Source organism: Pleurodeles waltl, chromosome 2_2, assembly GCF_031143425.1.
Source record: "Pleurodeles waltl isolate 20211129_DDA chromosome 2_2, aPleWal1.hap1.20221129, whole genome shotgun sequence".
Lineage (NCBI taxonomy): Eukaryota > Metazoa > Chordata > Amphibia > Caudata > Salamandridae > Pleurodeles > Pleurodeles waltl.
In genome coordinates, this window is record NC_090439.1 from 788,074,353 (window position 1) to 788,095,048 (window position 20,696).

At 43.2% G+C, this 20,696-nt stretch overlaps 1 protein-coding gene across 3 annotated transcripts in view; it reads right to left on the reverse strand.

The window, feature by feature from the left end:
• Positions 1–20,696, reverse strand: part of IMPA1 (inositol monophosphatase 1) — a 103,424-nt gene that overhangs the window by 28,709 nt on the left and 54,019 nt on the right. The gene's annotated exons all lie outside the window — the stretch shown is intronic.

Genomic DNA, 20,696 nt, shown 5'->3' on the forward strand with positions numbered 1-20,696 from the left:
AGCACATAAAATCATGCTCGTCCACGGAGGACCAAAATTGCACATACAACTAGCTAAACAGGAGGGCAACAGCATTGCATGTGAGTAACAAAGAAAAAGGATCACAATGGCACACTTTCCCATCCAGACAAAATGAAAATGGATCACAATGGTGCACACAGATAGGAACAATAAAGACAAGCTACAGTGGCACATATAACAAGCGACAGTGCAGGACCATGTTGGAACATGGCTGAAATTTTCCAAGGAACTACTTAGGAACAAAACCTTTAGGGGTCCTATAATCTAGGTACAAGATCTTGAAGAAAGCTCTCTTGCAGTCTGGAAGCTAGTGTAAGTCGCAGAGAAACTGGGACATATGTGCTTTTCTAGGTATGTTGATTATCAGTATTGCTGCTGAGCTCTGAATCACTTTGAGCATGTAAGGTAGCAGAGATGCCAGAGTGAATTACCATAATCTAATCTTAACAAAATGAGGTCCTGGATAATGGATTTGCATTTCTCATTGGGGAGGAGTTTGAAGATCTTTCTCTGCATTTTTAGAGTGTCAAAGCAAGCGGTCATCATTTTACACACTTGCTAGGTCACGGCTAGTGTTTGGTCAAGGGTAATTCTCAGATTCCGATGAGTTTATTTCCGAAGTAGAATCTTATTGGAGTTAAGCATGAGACAAATGGAATGCATCTACAAAGCAACCGCTCTCATAAATGGAAACTTGGAATTGAACTGGAATTGAACTGAAAGTGAACTGAAATATTTGGGAGAACAGATATAAAGTACCTACAGGTTGTGGATGTTCAACCAGCTCTCTTAAATAGGCAGAAGGCAGTCTGCACATCGAAGCCCAGAGAAAATGAGTTTACAAATCTCCAAGTACCCTCAAGAAGGCAGACAGCAGTCGGCATATGATGGAGAGTGGAAATCACAGTCCGCTTCTTACACCCACTAAAAGAAAAGGGCCCCGGTGTCTGTGATGTGTCGAACAGTTTCAAAGTACACTCTACTCCTCTTCCCCAAGGGACTTGCCCACAGTAAAGCCGATTGTATAGCTGCACACGATAAAGACAATATATTACATTTAAATAAAAAGCAAAAAAAAAAAAAGTCTGAATGTTGCATGCCTGTGTGGTTTCCTACTCAATAAAATGCTCAACAGTAGGGTCTGAGGAAAGCAAATTGAAAGACTTGGCAGAACAAGAGGGCATATAGTACACATTTTGAGGGCAAGCTCACAATGAAAAGAAACTGGCTGATCCAACTCTGAAAACAAAGTGGGAGACTGAGTAATGACTACTCATCAAGAACAGTATGTAAATGCTGGATAATATTTCTAGCTGTTATTTTTAAAGAAAATTATTTTTATGCAGTTTTGGAAAGCACAAGTATTTTTTTAAATAAATATGTAACACATGATGTAGGTTACTCAGACCCTTCATTTTGATAGCACATTGCCACCAGGTGGCATTCACGAGGGTCCTGTGGGGACAAAGTGCAAACATCACTCCACTTATTTCTCCAGTCAAGGTCTTTCACAAAAGGATGATGAACGGAGTGCTGAAACTTTTGAAGCACTCTCCCCCAGTCACAGTTCTGGGTTAAATTAATCGTTCTTTTGCTCACCATGCCACCCCAGTTTGGACCTAGGTATATGGAAATCAGTCTTGACCCTGCTCCCCAGTGGAACAGTACAGCCAGAAGCGCTAGGCCAGGTCTTCCCTGGACTGGAAACAAGCATCCTGGGACCAGTTTTAGGGCACCACCCCTCATGAGCTAGGTTAGCTTGTATCTAGTGGCACAGTGAGCAAGGGACCCCACGTCTAGGCGTACCCTGGCTACTTAGGGCAACACAACATGATGATGGATGGACTGATGAAACTTTTCAGGCACTCATCCCCAGTCACAGATCTGGGTTAAATTAATTGTTCTTTTGCTCACTATGCAACCCCAGTTTGGACACAGCCATTTACAAATCAGTCTTGACCCTCCTCTCCAGGGGAACATTCCAGCCCGAACTGCCAGGCCAGGTCTTCCCTGGACCGGGGTATATAGCCCCTCATCAGCCATGCTAGCTTGAATCCAGTGGCATAGTGGCACAGTAAGCAAGGGATCCACGTCTGGGATGCTTGTTTCCGGTCCAGGGACGAACTGGCTTGGCAGTTTGTGCTGGACTATTGCCATGGGAAGGAGGGTTGAGGCTGATTTGCATATGGCTTGGTCCAAACTAGGGAGACGTGAAGAGCAATATGATGATGGATTAAACCTAGATCTGTGACTGGGGGTGAATGTTTGAGAAATTTCAACACTCCATCCATCATATTATTCTAGTTTTGTCCAGTCACGGTGTTCACAACATCATATTGATGAAATCTGGTCCTTGTAGTTCATTCTGAAACAGTGTCAAGCTCACATATTGAAGGTGAATACAGTTTGGTATCGTGGTTCCTGCACCCCTCAGATTCACTGGCCCATACATACAAATGTTTCTGACTTTCCTTTGTCTGCTCCAATGCATACTCTGTCCCAAGTTTCCCTTTTTCTCTTGTTGTGCCATCTAGCTTTTCTAGTCTTGCCCTCACCAAGTAACATCAGAGCCCTCTTTCTACTGCTGAAGCTCTGATTCTCACCACCTGGCTTTCTCCGTACCTTACACTCCCACACCATCCCCCTATCTCCCCCTGTCCCGCACCCAATCCATCCACCCTCGAGCTGCCAGCCATCTCTTTCAGGTGAGCTCAAAGTTTTCACAACCATCTTAAGGAACAGCTGAGTCTGTGTGGACCTTATTCGACTTGCTGCTCTACTTGAAGACCTATTCCTATTTTATGTGTGCTTTGCAGATTCATTGTTACTAGTTTTAATAGTAGATGTCTTTCCATTGCTTCTCTGTTCCTTGCTCCTTGATGCTTTATTTCCTCTGTCGCTATTTTGTTCCTGTAGATACATTTATACAGTACTGAAGAGTCATTTGTTCTGTCTGTAGACTCCCAATCATGCTCATGCTTGCATGCATATTCGTTGCCCTATATTTCAGTGTTCATTGATCTATTTTCACACTGCCTATCCTTGCTCAGCAGATTCACATGTTCTAGTTTATAGTGCTTGTCTTGTTTTCCCAGATAGGTTATATGGTTTGTCTGCTCTTCTGCATTCGGTCATACTTTCCCCATTGCATGTTTGTTTAAATCCCATCCTGCTTTCCTGAGCATTGTTTCTCAATTTTGCTTCTTGCTTTATTGTGATCGCTTTTGTGTTACAAATATATTTGATTCCAGAAAGCATACATACTAAGATGTATGGCAGCTGTGTACGTTTCTTCTGATTTTTTAATTTAGCATTGCATTCCCATTTTTTATTGTAAAACAAATGTGTAGTCTTTCTAGCTTTGCCTTCCACAGGCATTACTCGGTTTCTGTCCACTATTCATATCCCAGTCTGCTCCAATCTGCTCTAGGCTTCAGCTCCTGTATTTTCCTTCCGGCCAGGTATCAATTACATCCATGTATATGGTAAGCCCATTCCCCAGAATTCCCTTGCAACTGCAGAGAGCAATCTCCAACTTTTGATACTTAACTCCTGGTCTAGCAGGGGTCCTGGTAATATTTGCTTATAAAGCAAGTTGTTTTTTTGGGATGGGTGAGGGGTAGGACTCTCTATATTCCCCAAATAATTTCTGGCACATACACTTCATGCACTTCAATAGAAGCACTTACTAGGAAGTGGAATGATACACCACCCAGCCAATAATAAAGAAAGATGTTTATTGCTCCAAGTCCTAATGTATTTTTAGAAGAGTAATGGCAAAAGCTCTGATAAACAGCTGCACTAACAAGACAGGCATTAAATTCATATGACCTGACAGTGCCATGAAAGCATTTATTAACTTTCAACAACGGTGTTCACCAATGACCAAGAACCTAAATATCATTCACAAAAAAATAGCCTTACAATTACATTATTTATTTACATGAAGTAGTAATCTAAGCACACTCCATGCAAAAAGTATGCAACAACCAATTACACCATACGACCCATCCAGTAGTCAATGTTTACAATACAGAATCAGAAATGAATCCCTGAGTAACTTGAAAACAAAACATTGAAAACATCAGAGCAAGTATAGGTTTCTTTAAGAATGTTGACTGGTAAAACGAGAAACATTACTATGCCTTGGCAACTACTGCACACTCATTCAAGAGATGTACCCTAAGAGAAGGAAATGAACTATTCAGAACAGAGCAATATTTCTGCACCTTTTTAACAAAATAGATATGTTGCATAGTACTTCATCAAGTGCATCATTTATGGGCTGCACCTTCTGCATTATTACCCAGTTGTGACATACATTCAAGACAATTGGAGTACAGGGCATGTGATATCATCCTTGCTATACAGCCACCCTGAATATTCTGTGCAACACCCAGGGGATGCTCTTGCTCTAACAGTGTGGCGGTCGGGAGCAGGTGTTTTTTTAAAAACTATTTCTGCTGTGAAGAAGAGGTGTCCAGACCTTGGCTGTATGAACCTTATTCGGTCCCTAATGTCCCTTGCCCCTCTCCCCAGAAGCCCAGGACATATAAACAAGTTGCAGCAGCTTCATGTCTATTTACTGAATCACCCCTGGTTGGGAGGAGGAAAGATGGAGTGGGCCATGTCTTTTGAAGTTTGTTCCATGCCACTATTAGAATTAATTTTTGAAATCCTTCTCTTCTTAAAACGTCTTTAAGAAAACAAATTACATTTTACATATAACTTACTATGACTACCTGTAGCCATACAGAGCTCTTATTTACGATCACCAAACATAATGCCCATTATTGAGGTCTCGTAAGGCGAAAGCTATATCCTACATACCACTGCAGGTTGTAATTTGATTTTACATAGTTTACCACGCTGACTGTATGCCACACATTCTCTCTCTGCCCCTTTTAACTTGCCCATCTAATTGTAAGCCACTTATATTCACATTGTGATTTCTCTGTAATCTTGCAGGCGATTATGTCCTTCATGAACTAGGTTAATTATTCTTTCTCTGATAAAATTAGGGGTTGCCTACCAAAGTCATCTGGTGGCCAAATCCTCGATTTCCGAGGCCCGGGACATCTTGTTTGGGGTCAAGGGCAACAAGTTTTTATGTTTACTTTGTCCTTGGGACAAGTAGGCCCAACCCTCTGCAGCACAAACCCTTTGGCTGCCTGTTTACAGAGAGTGGAACTCTCTGCAGTTGAGGTAATGTGTTTCCAAAATATAATGCTGTTCGAACTTGTATTTATGGTTCATTATTTGAAAGCCTTCATTATTAGGGTGAGTGCTGTAAATAAATGTTTTAAGGTCACACTTCACTACTGACGTTGGTTCCAGTACAAAAAAAAAACGTGTATACACATGTTTGAAAAGTTTAGGCTATGAGGCTAAGTATAATGCTCCCAGAATGCTCTCTGATTAGATGCAAATGAAGTGTCATTTTGTAAAATGTGTTGATGCATGCTAGTATTTCCCAAAAATATTTCTAATGGAAAATCAGTGTAACCATTTTCAACACGAATATGGAAAGCATGAAAATAAACAAACACTGACAAAGCCAACTGGTCTGACATATTTTTTAGTTTCATCAATGCGTGTCTTGTTTTGACATGGCTTTTGTAACACTTTATTGTTGTGGGAGCTACCAGGCCCTCAACATTGTAACAAACACTGGCAAAAAAAAAACCCAAAGTTTTTGAACTCTAAAAGCACACGTTGCCACCAGTGGCATAACAAAGGCCCCGCAGCCGCCCTCCAGGGGGCCCCTTCAGCACAGCACCTGCCCTGAGTGAGTCTGGAGAGTGGGCTCCTCCACGTTCTTTGCAAAGGGGCACCCTCCAGTTTCGTTACGTCACTGATTGCCACTGCAGTTCCTGACACTGAACAAAACTTCTTTGTGTGCCAATATGCTCCTTGTGGAAGAGCAGAATGCGATCACTCACAGTAAAGCCAGCCGAAAGAGAGAGAAATAGAAGTTTAATAAAAACAAAATGTCTTTGTTAACACCAGACCTAATTAGGGACCAAGACCCACATGTAGGTAGCTTTTTGCATGTCGCTGCTTGCTAGCACAAATCTGAACCTACCTACATGTGGCCCCAAATTCTTAAAGTCACAAAAGTGCACCCATGGTATATGTCGTACCCCTATAAAATATTTGTGAACTGTATTTTAGCATGGGTAAATACGCATGTGTAGATTTGCTCATGTGAAAATCTATTGAGCATTTGCAAGTTCATTTTCCCTCTGGCCACTTCCTTCCCAACCCTGGAAGAAGTTCTAATTCTGCAATTGTCAGGAGTAAATGTCCAACCTTTCTTATTATGGGAAAATATTAGAGAGAAGCTGGTGAAAATCTTTAAAACATGCAGGTTAGTAGGTTTGCAGACTCAAAGGCATTCTAGCCCTGGAACTATTGCTTACTGCTTCCTCCAGCCCCAGTATGCAGATCTGCAGTAAGGTGGCAAAATAAGGAAACTGCTACAGTAGGGATTGAAACTGCAAGTATTCAAGCCCTACTATGGTAGTAGCCTTGGCATAGTCAGAGAGGCTATTATCAGAGCTCTTACATAATGAGATTGCTGCCATAATTTGTCGCCACACTACATGGCACCAAAGGGACAAGTAGATCTTTTTACAGGACAAGTAGATTTGAGAAGCAACCTGTCCCCTGGATAAGTAGATATTTTAATAAATTCCACACCCCTGAAGATCTCTTCTGTCTCCTGCCAGAGAAATGTTCTTACGTTCCTCATTACAACCTAATTTAGCACAGCAGAATTTTGCATTCTTTTTAAAACTCCCAAGACAAAGACAACTATCTTTTCTTCTTTCCAATCACCTTGCATCAAGTTGTCAGTAATCATAAGCAAGCATATTCTTTTTGAGTGTCCCTTCCACAAAAAGTATCACCACTGATTTGCAACTCAACTCTGAAAATTAAAATTCCAAGTTCCCTTTTGCAATCAATCAATCAATCAAGTAATTTATAAAGCGTGCCACTCACCCATCAGAGTCTCAAGGCGCTGCGGGGGGAGGGGATAATACTGATCGAATAGCCATGTCTTGAGGCATTTCCTGAATGTCGGGAGATCCTGGGTCTGGCGTAGGTGGAGCGGTAAGGAGTTTGAGGTCTTCGCAGTGAGGTGAGAGAAGGATCTTCCTCTGGCGGTGGTGCGGCGGACGGAGGCGAGTGAGAGGCTGGCGGAGCAGAGATGGCGGGTGGGGGTATGGAAGGTGAGTCTGTCGTTGAAGTAGGCCGGACATGTGTTGCGGAGAGCTTTGTGTGTGTGGGTGAGAGGTTTGAAGGTGATCCTCTTCGATACGGTTAGCCAGAGTAGGTCTCTGAGGTGGGCAGATATGTGGTCACGGCGTGGAACATCGAAGACGAGGCAGGCGGAAGCGTTTTGGATACGTTGCATTTTTGTTTTAGTTTGGCCATCGTTCCTGCATAGAGTGTGTTTCTGTAGTCCAGTCGGCTGCTGATCAGGGCGTGGGTGACTGTTTTTCTGGTTTCGACGTGAATCCACTTGAAAATCTTGTGGAGCATGCGAAGAGTGTTGTAGCAGGAAGAGGAGATTGCACTGACCTGCTGAGACATGCTGAGTGCCGAGTCCAGGATGATTCCCAGGTTTCGTGCTTGAGTGGCGGGTGTGGGTGCCGCTCCTAGGGAGGTAGGCCACTAGGAGTCGTTCCAGGCAGAGAGGTTGCTGCCAAAGATGAGGATCTCTGTTTTGTCGGTGTTTAACTTGAGGCGGCTTGATTCCATCCAGTTGGCGATGGCGTGAAGTCCATTGTGGAGGTTGTTTTTTGCGGTTGTAGGGTCTTTCGTGAGGGAGATGATCAGCTGGGTGTCGTCTGCATAGGATACTATGTTGATGTGGTGAGTTCGTGCGGTGTTGGCGAGAGGGGCCATGTAAACACTCTAAAGCGTTGGGCTGAGGGAGGATCACTGGGGGCCGCCACAGATGGTCTTGGAGGATTCGGACAGGTAAGGCAGAAGGCGGACTCTCTGGGTTCATCCAGTGAGGAACGAAGAGATCCAGTCGAGGGCCTTGCCACGGATCCTGGCGTTGTGGAGGCGTGTTCAAAGGGAGTGGTGACAAACGGTGTTGAAGGCTGCGGAGAGGTCCAGGAGGATGAGCGCTACGGTTTCGCCTTCGTCGAGCATGGTCCTGATGTCGTCTGTAGCAGCAATGAGTGCGGTCTCAGTGCTGTGGTTCTTGCACAATCCTGATTGGGAGGTATCGAGCGCTTTGTTGTCTTCCAGGAAGCGGGATAGCTGTCTGTTCACGATTTTCTCAATTACCTTTGCTGGGAAGGGGAGGAGGGAGATGGGCTGGTAGTTCTTGGGGTCATCTGGGTCTGCCTTGGGTTTCTTCAACAGGGCATTGACATCGGCGTGTTTCCAGCTTTCCGGGAAGGTGGCTGTCTCGAAGGAGCTATTGATGATGGCGCGGAGGTGGGGGGGCGATGATGTCGCTGGCTTTATCGGAGATCTGGTGTGGGCAAGGGTGCGAGGGGGAGCCAGAGTGGATGGAGGTCATGGTGTTGACGGTGTCTTCATCGTTGACGCAGGTCCAGGTGCAAAGGAGGTTGGTGTCGCTTGGTGCGTTGGGGTCGTGGCTGTCTATGGTTGGCTGGTGGGTCTGGGTGTTGAAGCTGTTGTGGATGTCTTCGATCTTTCGACGGAAGTAAGTGGCGAGGGAGTTGCAGAGCTCCTGTGATGGCAGGGGTTCGTAGGAGCAGGGCCTGGGTTTGGAGAGTTCTTTGATGATGCCAAAGAGCTCTTTGCTGTTGTGAGCGTTGGTGTCTATGCGGCTTTTGTAGTAGGTTCTTTTGGTGGTGCAGATCAGCTGGTGATGTTTGCAGATGGCAGTCTTGAGGGCGATGTGGTTGGATTCGGTAGGTTCAAGGCGCCAGGTCTTCTCCATTCTTCAGCATTCCCGTTTGGAGGCCTGTAGGTTGGGGGTGAACCAGCTGGCCTTGGTTCTGTGGTGGATGTCTGCGGGTTGTTTGAGCGGCGCGAGGGTGTTGGCGCAGTCGTCTATCCATTTATGCAGGTTGGTGGCGGCTGAGTTGGGGTCCCGGGTCTTAGGAGGTGGTGCCTGGGCGAGGGTGGAGATCAGCTGTTCTGTCGAGATTTTGTTGCTGTGGCGGCGGGGGGGGGGGGTCGAGTGGTGTGGTGGTGAGTGAGCGGCTTCTGGAAGGAGAAATGAATGCAGTGATGGTCGGTCCAGTGGAGTTCGGTGGCGTGGCTGAAGGAGACGTGGTTGCTGGTTGAGAAGATGGGGTTGAGAGTGTATCCTGCAGTGTGGGTGGGCGACGTGACAAGTTGCTTAAAGCAGAGGTTGTCGAGTAGGTTGGTGGTGTTGATATCGTTGTTGTTTTCTAAGTGGAAGTTTAGGTCGCCGAGGAGGATGTAGTCAGTTGAGGCGAGGGCTTGGGCGCTGATGATGTCGGCAATGGCGTTGCAGAAGTGAGGTAAGGGGCCCGGGGGACTGTAGACCAGAGTTCCTCTGAGGGTGGTGTTGGCGTTGACGTGGTTTTTTAAATGGAGGTGCTCGGCGGAGTTGAGGGTGTCGTGGGTGCTGGTAGAGACTCTGATGGTGCTTTTGTGGACTATGGCGATTCCTCCTCCTGGTTTGTTAGTTCCGTCTCTTCTTGTGATCTTGTAGCCTTCAGGTATGGCTATGGCTATGTCTGGTTCCGAGGCCTAGTACATCCAGGTTTCGGTAAAAAATGCGACGTCAGGAAATGATGAGGTCAATAGGTCCCAAAGTTCAATTGCGTGGTTGTGGACGGAGCAGGTGTTGAGGAGAATGCAGCTGAGGTGGTTGTCAGCGGGTCTGTAGCGGTGCTTGGTAGTTAGGGTGCAGGCGAAGCTGCAGGCTCTGCAGGAGAAGGGTCCTTTGGTGTGCTTCGGAGTGGACTGGAAGCAGACGGAGGAGCGTCCTGGATTGAGGGCGTGGAGGTCAATGGCTGTGTAGCGGCATCTGGTGGTGCGGGGGCTCTGTGGGCCAGGGGGACTGGCGCTGGGCGCGGTCCAGGCGTGGATGGGCGCAGACAAGCTTGCTTCTGGCGCGGCCGCCCAGCGGCCGCCAGTAAGAAGGGGAGGTGGGATGGAGGAGCAGCTGGGAGGCGGGAGGGAAGAGCAAATGGGGGTGCAAGGGGGGCAGGCCGCAGGGACACAGCGGCGGGAAGGCAGAGAGGCAGAAACGGCTCGAGGAGAGCCGGCAACAGAGCACAAGGGGCACGGAGCGCACAAGGGGCAAAAAGGCACAGAACCACAGTGGAAATAAGGCACAATAAAACAAAGCACAATAAAGCACAAGTCTGGGAACGCTTACCAGAGCAGCCCACTAGACACCAGGGATGAGGCGCAGGCGGGTGCCTGCGGTTGGTGGAGGGCCTCAAACACGCAATAGCAGCATCGGCGGGGTGAGGGACACAGCAAAGTAAAATTTCTACCGTTTCAAGCCTTTCAAGGGTTACGTTTAAGACACATCACTCACTACTGAAGAAAAACAGACAAATGATGTTCTAATACACTATGGATGAATAATCAAGTATTCCCATCTACAAAGAGACGTATAGCAAATATTGTCATTTTCCAATTTCCAGGCTCCAATTCCCTAGCAATACAAAGGGAAACAAATATGCCCATATATATTCTGAAACAGGGATAAGGAAGTACACCTTATAAAGAATAGTTTATCTCTGTAGGAATCCATGAACTCACCTAATCATGGTGAGAGAACATTCAAAATGTTAAAAATAATTTCAGGTAGGATGGACACATACATCTGTTAGACACTAGAACTTCAGTAGAAGCTGGGACCCACAGTTGTTCTGATGAGTACTAAACCTTCAAGAGTAACAAACATTGATAACTCACAGCAAGCCTAGACACTCATCTCAGGACATATGTGCCTGTACATTTATTACAGTAGCACCAATAAAAACACTCCTCTGTCGATGGACACTCAATGTGTTCTTTATCATGGGCAATGCACCAGCTGAACTAAAAAGATACATAGCATGGCTCTGAAAAAACCCATAAAACACTACTGATCCATTAAAACATTTGGCCCAATTCTATATTGCTATACACAGCACAACATTTACAAAATGCTGTTAGAGGTCATCTCCAAAACTATGTATACACAGCAAGCCTATTTGAATCTTTTCAAGCAAACTTTAGACCCGGAATAAGGACTGAAGTGGTAGTGCCTCACCTAGTGATAATCGCTGATGGGGTGGAGTCAGCACAAACATCTTACTTGAACTGAGGTCAGTGGTCAACATTGTTGACCATTTACTATTCACCCAGTAGTTATCAGACTATTCTACTGAATAAACACTACTGAAATGGACTAGGTAGTTTCTCAGTGACAGAACTCAACAGGTACAGCTACTATCTTTCTACTATAGTCCTAAATCCATAAAGTGATGTGAAAAAAATACACCCCTTTAAGATTCTTGGTTTATACATATGGAGACATACTGATCATTCAGATTCATAGATCTTTATTCGCCTTATAAAGCCATAAACAAATTAAACATAATACAGTTAACAAAGCAATACAACCAAATAATCAATTAATACAACAGCATACGTCATCACGTTGAAAATAAAATAAAATGACCCCAAGCCCGAACATCATGAGAACAGTGTTAACCATACCGCTTCCTAACATGTAGTGCTTCTCTAATAAAACCTATCACAGCATTCCAAATTTCAGGGGTTTCAAAATTCATAAAAAATCTAAAACATTCTCAATATGAGTTAGAACTGTGCATGCGCAATAGGGGCACAAGGAACTTTACTCTTTAGGATTTATAAAGTGCGCAAAAAAGAAGAAGGTGCAGGGTGCCCTGTCCAAAAATGTTGTCACACTGACATGGAGTGAGGTTATCAGTCCATCCTCCTTTGACTGGAAATGGCACTTAAAAAATGTGCAGCACTTAATAGGGTCCTAGTTAAATAAAATCTATATTGATCATTTTCTGTAAAAGATTTTATCTCCTGACTAAAAACCGCAACTTCCAAATTTAGCAGTGAGGTGGACTGGAGGGATTTGCACCCATGCTTAAACTGGCCTGTGCTTAATTATCTATCTTAATTAAATCTCTGGTTATATTGTGGAATTTGAGCTGGTTCCTCAAAAAACTCCATGAAGCCCAGCTCCCTAAAACTATGATGTATGTAGCCAAGCCAAGTAATGTTTTCAGCATCATACAAGGCCAGGCAATCCAGGAGGATATGTCTAGAAAATTCCAGTTCTGGTGTTAGCCAGATTTTTATCCATAAAAGCAGGGGGTGGAGGCTTATCCCACACAGACCTCTAAAAATGTGAGACCCACTGTAGAATGGCAAAAGAATGCAAGGCTCCCTGGGGAGCCATCGAAAGTCTGTGAAGGAAACCACTTTCTGAAATTCCAGAGTCTGGAACAGCCACGATAACCTCACACTCAAGTCCCATAAGTAGCAACACACAACCATTTACTATTAAAAAGAGATATCAATTTTTTCACAGATCTGAGGCCCAATTTAGCTGCAAATCGAAAAATAGCTTCTACAGCTGTATTATTTTGTTGAGCACAAGCAATGTATCCCAGTTAAGTTGTGAATTAAAAAGTAGATCCAGGGAGCAAAACTTAGGTCCCTTTCCTACCAGATTTCCCTAGATATAATAGGTCTTAGACATAGTCCCTTTTGGCCCACATACCATTATAAAGAACTTGTGGTGGTTTATTTTCAAATTCAAGGAAGACATGAAATCAACAAAGGCATTAAGGGCTTTTTGTAGACTATTTGCTGTCTTGCTAAAATGAAAGCACCATCTCCAGAGGGAAGCTAAGGGATAAAACGGGTGCCTACTCTCAGAAACTCCAAATTCTTTTTGCAATAAATGGGCTTCTAGACCGTTTATATAGATAAGGAATAAAACGGGGGCCAGAATACAAACCTGACAGATGATCTCAGTTAAGACAACAGAAGTTGTGCAATCTCCCCGATCCATAGTGTATCTTGACCGTAGTTTTCCACTGCAATCTCTGGAGGAGAGTGACCAGACGTTCCTCCACCCCCCCATGTCACACACCCCACATGTCCCACAGTTTGGCATTCTTGACAGTGTTGAAAGCACACAACAACTCCATGAACGTTAGATGTAAAGTGCCCTTCATGGACTTGGTGTACTTACCAATTAGTGACAAATTAAGACACTGCTGAAATGTGCCTATTCCTTTTCTGACGCCATATTTGGCCTTCTCTAAAATATTATTCGAAGTAGGCCACACTTCTAGGCATGCTAAAAGAACTATCTCCAAGATCTTAACTATGGAATCTATTAGGGAGCTCGGCCTATAACATGCCGGGTCAGCTTTGCCCCCCCCCCCCCCCCCTTTTTTTTTTTTTTTGAAACTGGGACCACAGTGCCTCCTTCCAAGATAAAGGAAGCGGGCCAATAATAGCAGCTTTAAAAATGTTGGCAAGCAGTGGAGCCCATAGGTCAGGATTTTCTTTAAACAGGTCCACTGAATGTACCTTACCTATTAGCCTCCTGAACATCCGTAACTGAAATGGACTGGTGTAACTAGGGAGCTGATTGTCTTCCTTTCCCCATATTCAGTTCATCTTCTTGTAGAGCTAATGCTCTATTAAAAGGGTTAAAAATGTGAAAGAAGTGTGTAACCCAGCACATTTCAGAAATTAAACATCCTATATTGGAGGGGGGCACTCCATAAACATCGGTCGATTTATGACTTCTCAGAATTTTCTCATATCCCTTGAAGAACCCACAAGCCTTTCTAGTTGCAATTATGCCCTAATGAACCTTGCGGGCAGCATTAATTGCTTCCCTATCTTTTGAGGAAGCCTTTAGAGCCACTTTTATTTGCCTATGCTCTTTCAAACAAGTGATGTTAAACCACCTAGGAGTGGAAGAAATTGACAAGGGGTATGAAGCTGTTAAAGCACAGAAAAGAACACAACATAAACTCTTATAATCCTGGACTAGACACGGGAGGGAGGCCTCATTCGATGAGGACCTATTAACTAACTGATCATTTTCAGACACAATTTCCCCCTCAACATTTTTCGGATCAATCCGCTCCCATTTTATTCTGCACTCTTCATTTGTGTTGCAGTTATTGTATTGACTTAGGCTCAGTTGTGACATAATCTAACTTTAAAAAGGCTACGAAGCGGTTATGATAGTGACAGAATCAGTCACTAAACAAGTATAATCATTAGCAATTAACATAGAATTTATCAAACTAGGGTTGGGTCCTCCTGTAAAAGTTGGATGGTGATTATGGGTGGCCTTCACACAGTCAGTTAAAAAAAAAATGAACTAGTTTGTGATCAAGATATTTTTCAGTGCATCCCCATACGGGGAATGTTTAAAGTGTGATAACGCTTGACCCCCTCCTTTTTTCTATACGCACACCCTTGAATCATTAAATTAGCATGTTGGCCAATCAAAGTCGCCTAGCTACAAGATACAAAACATGTGACTAACATTACTGGACTTTACAATCACCCCATTTACCATAGCTACAACATAAGAGTTTTGATCGTCAAACAGATTATGCTAAAAATTCACAATCAATAGGTCAATATTGCTCAGTTAAGACAACAATAACAGTTGAGGGAAGAACCTAGTAATTTCACTTTTGCCTTGCAACGTTTAATGAAAATTGAAATATTCAATCCATCGATCGCCCTCCCTGAAACAGCAGGGCTACAGTATGGAAGAAAAACATTTACCAAGAAATCCTTCAGTGCCCAAGTGTCTTGCACACAAATCAGCTTAAAATTAGTGACAATTCCCAACCAATCATCATTTGTTAATGTTGAGCGAATCCAAGCAATAGTTGAAGATAACATGGAAAGAGTATGTCCCAATTCAGCTTGGCCAGGAGGACTATTCGCATTTTGATCTTGATATCCTGAATAACCTATAGCTCCTGTCCTAACCAAGGAAGTAGAGGTAGGTATATGTTGTAAAGTAAGGTCAAGCTGACTACACACCTGTGGGTGTCAATAGTTCTCCTGTAGTTTATTTAGCACCAAGAAACGATTGGTGAGTTTTAATGGGGGAGGGTGTGTCCAGGCCACCAGATTAGCCTGATTCATGTAATATGCGGTTGCCTCCTATGAGAAACCCGTGAGGGCCTATAAAAGTGGCCTAAAGGAAAAGCTCTGATTCCGGAGGGAGAGTTCACCAGATGGTTTAATGTTGAAAGTAAATTCCTCACCACCCACGGGCATCTGAAAATGTTTAACTACACACTCCCTCACCAAGGGTTTTGGACATGGCCTACTCCTGACACTCTTCTTACTTTTAACATCTTATATGAGAGAGAGTTCACCCAGCGTGCATTGGTCCTCAACCAATGCATTGTTTTATATTTTAATTCTTCCTCTGCTTCTTTCTTCCCCATGGCTAAAGTCGGGAAATTGTCCAGAATGATTACAGAGGGAGTTGATTCAGGTGGTAATGGCCGATCTGAGGTGCCTTGTTTAGTTCTGTGATCAGTTGAATTTGTTAATTTTCCTGACCTTTAGGGGAGACTTCTCTATCGGGGGTCCAATAATTAATCTTCCTGTATTATTAATGTTGTTGTACTGACTTTCAGGGGGAAGATGGGTAGCTATCACTGAAGCGGGCAGACTCTGGGCTGGACCAAGAGGAGGAGACACCAGACATGGAGTTTATCTAATGGCCTGCAGCCAACTGACTATTCTTCAGGTGGTCCTGTTCCAGTTGATACTGGAAACAATGGCCGCAAGAGGGTACTACTTCCCTCCACCCGGCTTCAATTTTTCTGCTAAGTCCTCTCTTAGGGAACTGACCACAGACTCTAACATATGAAATAAAACATTGTAGGCTTTTAACAGCACAACTGATTGCGCCAGTATGCTAGTGGTGGCACTTTCATTTTGTTTCTCGTTTGGCGGGGAAAGTCCATCAAATCTCCCTGTTGTCATAAATTGATGCTGAAACTTCCTCTTAGATTGAATTTGCTTACTATATCTACTTTTTTGTGATGAAGGTGAGTCAAGGTCTATGTTGTCTAATGGAGGATCTAGATTAACAGCAGTCCCCTCTCATATCTTTCCCTGCTGACCACAAGACAAAAGACAAGTCCCATTCTCCTGGGTATCCGTATTTGTTCCAGTGACCCGATGTATGACCTTACTCAGAACCCTATCTGACCTTGGGCTACAGACCAAAGATTCACTGACCAGGGAAGATGAACAATCTGCCTTTGCTGATAACTGAGAAGCAGCAGCTAATAACAAACAATGCCACCTAACTGCATCAATTTTTTACTCCATCTGGCCACTTTCTGAATTAAGAGCCCCCAAAACTGATGTCAAATAGTTTGTGATAACAGGGGCATTTATGGAAGCTGATGGAATGTCCTTTACACTGCAATTCCCTGTGTTTTCTGTTTCCCCATAGCAAAAATGTGAAGTGAACATAAATACATTTCAGGGGCACAGCTCCGGTGTAAAAACCCTTTATGCCAGATCTTACTGCAATAGTTCCACAGTGAACTAAACAAAAGAGAGGTGGCCCAGCCACGACTAGCCACAGCCCAGTCTTCATCTGGGTGCACACCTCTCGGGTGTCCCACACATGTACCGTCCTTGCACCTTTGGGTGCGCTAGGGCTGTGGGCAGTCTCACAGGTAGGTAAGTCTGGGAGCCGTAGTCCCTCAATCTGCACCCCATAGAGTTCATTAATCTAGAGTTCAGGAAGTCCCAAATGAACATAAATTCAGCCCAATACTGCAAATATCACACAAAAACTTCCCTTTACCTTTTTTAATAAAGTAAACATTCCTCTATGTATACAGGAAATTACCTCAATCTCTACCTATGACCTCACTAGATAGTTTGCTGCAAGATCTGCTTCAAATTTACAAGGAGAGGATTCCGTGGTAGCAACACATATAGCTCATGTATTAGCTGTTGTTGGTGACGTGAAATCATAGTTCTCTGTCATAGTTATATCTCTGCAGCTGGATGGGATCCATAGAACAGAACATGTTTAAAAAAAAGTTATAATAAAAACATTCCTACACAATGCACATTTTCAATGAGCTTTTTTTTTTTTTTAAAGTAAATTCAAACAACTAAATTAAAACTATAAATCATTGGCTAAAAACACAGCTATAGTCTAGCCTCTAATAGGCTTTCACTTTTAAGAATTTTAGAAGCTGCTATTCTTCCCATCATTAGGGGAAGGGTGAGCAAGGTAGTCCATTTTGAAGAAAAATATTTTGAAAATAAGGGAAAGCTATATTGAGAATATCCATGACAGAGAACACTGATTGCAGGTAAGTAACTTTTGTTTTACAGTCACTGGATTCTCTTCCTTAACTAGAAACACTAAACTAGAAAAGTAAATTCAATTAAGCTCATCCCTGGAGAAAGATTCCAAAGTGAAGGCAAAGAGTCAAACAGCTTCTTGCACAAAGAGGTACCAGCCACCTAAGTATCTTTCTGGAGCAGGAGTCAATCCAGAAATGATTTGTAAATGTGACCAGCAAGCTTCAAGTTATTGCCAATATCTGAAAAAGGTACATTCTGCATCAGACAGCAATTGCTTATTTTCCACAAGTAGAATGTGCCTTTGGCTTAACCAGAAGTGGTCTGTTATGTTTTTTAGTAATAACCAATAATACATGCCAGCCATGGTTTGTTTAGTGGAAGCTAATCCAGTGTGGACAGCTCCACTATTTATGGCGAGCTTTTTGGACTGGTTAATAGCTTTGGCGTTATCTAAGTAGCATTTTAAAACTCCTTTCAAATTCAGGCTAGAGACTTTTTGCTTTTTGAATGTTTGAAAATTCGCAAAAGACTTTAGGCAGTACAGAAGTTATTACGTGAACATTTTGCTCTGGCACACTAAACAAAGTTACTCAGAGCACGGCACTTGAAGCTCACCCAGCCTTGCAGCCCTAAGAAAAACAACTTTCTACGATAGTGCTTCAGATCTGCCTTGTATGTTAGACTAAATGGTGGGGAGTTTAGCTTGGAAAGAACAACAAAAAGCTCAAAAGCTGGGGAGAGATTCCTGAGCAGGAAAAAAAAACTTTACCCAGAACTTCAAGAAAAGCCTTAACCATTATGATGGAGAAAAATAATTTAAGAATGCCTGGTAAGGATTCTCCATTTAAACCATAATGACAGGGAAATGGACTTTTACAGGTAAGATTTTGGAAGTTCTCAGATTCACTTGGCTTAGGATACACCATGAGAGAGTATCTTCCATTTCAAAGTTCATACTGAGTGAAGGCCTCGCTTTCAGAATCCTTATGCAAGTATCTGGCAAATTCACTTGCCTGTGTTGTTGGCTCATAGGAGCCAGGAAATCAAGATCAGCAAGTGCATGTTGGAATGAAGAATTCTACCCCATTTTTTGGCAAGCAGATCTGGATTCCAAAACGTCTGGCATGCTAAAACAACAGGTAAATCAAATGTTGATACCACTATGGTCTCGGGAAATCCTGAGGAAAGAGCATCACTGTGATCTTGCACTGCATCATTTTGATGATGACTATGGGAGTAGGGACCCAGAAGAAAAGTGTAAGCAAATGTCAGGAGGATCTATAAAGGGTGCAACATTGATCCTAGTAAATTCACACAGAAATGTAATGGTGATGCCTACTCACCAAAATATGCTAAAATTTAAACATAAGATATGAATCATCTTGGACACATGATATTTCCATTATTTAATTGCTCGAAAGTCTATTTCCATTTATTTTATGCAGATGACAATGTAGTGTTTCTTTTGTCTAACCAACACATGTTTCATCTCCATTCACCAGTCCACTGCTGTCTGGCTCTAGTAGATGCCTGTCTGTGATCCAGCCAATTTTGAAATATTGTTATATATTTGTGAATAAGCACCACCATTAAATCTTTGCTTTAGATACCAGCCACTGAGCTCATCTACCTTCCAGTTCCATAAGCCCTAAAAATAGACCCCTGACAAGTAGATGTTTTGCGCTACAGCGCAGTGACAGATAGACTATCTTCTTTGACTAGGCCCTTGATTTTATTTCACCTTGTGTGTTGGTATAATGCATGGCTGTGGTGTTTGTTTTTGACAGTACTGCTGTAGCTGAAATGGATGGTAAGGAGTGATTTGAGAGCCAGATGAACCACCATCAATTCTAGCATATAGTTCTGTTTTTGCATTGGTGGCCAATTGCTTTGAGCAGCCAGGAGTCCCATGTGAACTTGTATAGACACATCCATGACAAATGAGTGCCAGAAGTAGGTGGTTTCTGGTACTGAAATCTCTGCAACTAGTTTACTGTTGCACATGACCACAGAAGTGAATAAATGTCAGAGTTGGTCAGTCTCAATTTCTTTTCCCAGGCTCTTATTTTCTGACACCGCTAGTCTGCTAGACATTCCTGTAAAGGGCACATCCATTTTCTGCCATTCAGATGTAGAAAGATAAACGAAACTAGGATGCCAAGCAAAATCAGACTTGTCTCACTTACGGGGGCTACTGTTGCTGCCAGAGTGATTGTATATGACAGGATTTCCTTAAAGCAAACAATTTTGCTTGTTTGCTTGCAGAGGGTTCATTAACTCCCAAGGGTTGCATGTGTTGCACTGGGTGTAGAATCAACTTTATTAAGTTGATCTGCACACCGAAATCCAAGAGAAGAACCACGATATACTTCATGTCCAGTTGAAGTTGTGATGCAGATTTGGATTTCACCAATAAGGCATTTATGGGTAGGCTAACATTCACCATTAAATTTGGGGGGGGGAAGGGGGAAATCTCGGAGATAGCTTTAGGATGAATGGCAGAACTATATATAGGTAATGGGAGTTTCACACATAAAATTGTTGAAATTTCTGGTATGGCTTGTGTATAGGTGTATGAAAGAAGGCATTCTGCAGTTCTATCAGTGCAATCAGTGTCACTGGTGGAAATGAGGAAAGAATGGCTAAAGGGCAGCAAACACGATTTCACTCGTGACTAATTTTTTGCCATACTTTAGATCGAGAATTGGACAGAACTCCAGACTTTTTTTCTTGCCTATGAAATAGCTGGGGTACAACCCACTGTTTTAAAAAATATATTTTTCTTGATTTTTAACAAATGAAAAATAGTGTCATCGAGTTGGAAACAGCTGCATGATATATAATTACATAACAGTACCCAGTATCCCGAAAGGTGAACAATACATTGTTGAATACAATTCCCATTATATTTAGATGTGTTAGGGCGGGTACCATAATCATTCCAGTGTAGGCAGTTCACAGTCTCTTGGTTCTTCCAGGCCATAGTACTTACACGAGGGGCCGCAGATCTTACCATATTTCTTCGGGAATCCTCGAGGCCTATTTGTGACCTTTTTGGCCGACCATATAAAGATTCACACCCCTTTTACAGTCTTCTATCGTTGGCAATTCAGGAGCCCCCCCAATATCCCTCTTGACCACCACCAGACACAGGTTACAAAAGAGTAATTGGGGTAACAATATCCGTGGATATGCCCAGTAGAACATATTTGGGAGCCGCTAGTAGGGATATGTTGCAGATATGGCCTAATTTGTTTATTATTTTCTCGCAATAATGATGGACAACAAGGTGGTTCCATTGGGTATGCAGAAGTGTTCCTGGT